Source organism: Miscanthus floridulus, chromosome 12 (assembly GCF_019320115.1).
Source record: "Miscanthus floridulus cultivar M001 chromosome 12, ASM1932011v1, whole genome shotgun sequence".
Taxonomy (NCBI): Eukaryota; Viridiplantae; Streptophyta; class Magnoliopsida; order Poales; family Poaceae; genus Miscanthus; species Miscanthus floridulus.
The window spans coordinates 83,664,728-83,666,504 of record NC_089591.1 but is presented as its reverse complement, the minus strand read 5'-3'; the positions used below and the strand labels follow the sequence as shown (position 1 = coordinate 83,666,504).

General features: G+C 46.0%; 1 long non-coding RNA gene across 1 annotated transcript; it reads right to left on the bottom strand.

Moving 5' to 3' along the window:
- Positions 1-712: 712 nt before the first annotated feature.
- On the bottom strand, positions 713-1,564 carry LOC136498401 (uncharacterized). The gene is made up of 4 exons (XR_010769609.1): positions 1,384-1,564; positions 1,257-1,322; positions 889-1,197; positions 713-815 (listed from the first exon to the last, which is right to left on the bottom strand). It is a non-coding gene; the product is annotated as an uncharacterized lncRNA (long non-coding RNA).
- Between the last annotated feature and the right edge of the window lie 213 nt (positions 1,565-1,777).

Below are 1,777 nucleotides of genomic sequence, written 5' to 3'. Positions count from 1 at the left end.
AAATATTACCCTAGTATCTGGACAGATGCATAAAAGTATAAGTGCCGATGATAGTACTATCGGCTAAGAATGATGCAAGGGTATCAATGTCTCATAAAGTGCCGATACAATAAATAAGATTACACGTTCAGCAAGGATTGGATAGCTAATATCGCACGCAGGCGAATCTGGTCGGCTTCTTCCATTTCTTTGATATCGTCATCGGCAGTACCCTCCACAGGCTTGAGTTTCTTCTTCATGGCTAAAGCTTTGCGAGCTTGGATATCTCTTTCTTGCTGAAGGGCTTTGACGGCATTGGGTAGCTGGCTTTCTTCTTGTTGAGCATGAGTTAAGGCTGCATCAATTTCTTTCAATTCAGCCAATAGAGCTGCCTTCCTTGCCGATAGATCCAAGATTTTCTGCTTAAGTGCAGCACCCGAAGTCTGCAAGTTGACGATGCCCTTGTGCTTCTCATCAGCGATTTGTTTCAGTTGTAGCATCTCTCCTTTAAGTTGAGCTTGAGCTGCTCTATCGGCAATGCGCTGAGCAGCCCGTTGATATTGCAGTTGACGGCTTTCTAAGTGAGCTGCTGGAAAGAGTATTTCTTCAACATCGGCAGGGACCTGGCCACGAATTGTTTTGAAGATTGCCTTTGCGGGGTCCGAGTCATCTACCAGTTGGGCGGTACTTTGCTGTAGCAAGTTTAGGAGGGTTTCCAACTTGGATTTAGTTTCTGCCGATATTGTTCCCAGTGCAAGGGAAGAACTTGTTTCCTCTCCATCGTCGTCAGAAATGTCAATGGCAAAGGAAAATAGGCTGTTCGGAGAATCTTGTTCCTGAAAGAAAGACAAGGAGATCAATCAGGGGTAAGTATGAGTATTGTAAAATCAGATAGGTTGATCGGTTTACCTGTTTCAAGGCAATTTCCTGTGCTTGACTGGAGGAAGCAACCTGGAGTATGTCGTGTGGATCGGCTGAGCTTGCCGATGGGATATCCTCTGTGACTTCATCGGTGGTAGGCTCTTGAGGTATGATGACCGATGACATTGGGGCAGATGTAGGGATCGGCATAGACCTTTGTCGTTTTGGCTGTGCTTCAGTATCTGTTGAAGCTTTGCGCTTTGCTTGGACATCGGCAACGATCGGCTGGGGGGCATCGACACTTGTTGGTTGTGAAGCTTGGGCATCTGGTACGTTTGCCGATGTACCCAATTGTTGCTGTAAAACAAGTGTGAGATATGATATTTAACAGATAAAATGTAAAGTCAAGAAGCTACCTCTGAAGGAGTGGTGCTTGATATCGGCGGAATTGCCGATGATGATCCAGTAGCAGCTCTTACCCCCTGATGATTAAGGTTAATATAGTTTGTGATTGGCATAAGTGAAAATAAACAAGGTTGTTACCTTAAAGGCTTTGACCAAGGTTGTAGCAGCGGCCGATGGAGTAGCCCTGGATATAGCCAATTTGGACTTAGAAGTGATGGTCTTGGTACGAATCTTCTGGTGGGTCAAAGCGGCTAAGGTGGGAGCGTTGTAGCCGATCGGCGATGTTGGGGAAATAGGCCGGAGGTTGAAGGGTTTCCCACTTTTGTTCACCGATGGTGCTGGGTGGTTAACCTGTTACAAGGGAGTCAGTTATTGATAAATGAAAGGAAAAGCAGAAGGGAGTTCAAAGAAACTTACCGCGTCGTCAGGGATGGCATATTCAGAATCGATCATGTGCCGATATGTGTGAGCAGAAGTCGCGAACAGTTGCTCTTTCCACTCTCGCCACCATTGCTTGTATGACTCGGTGATG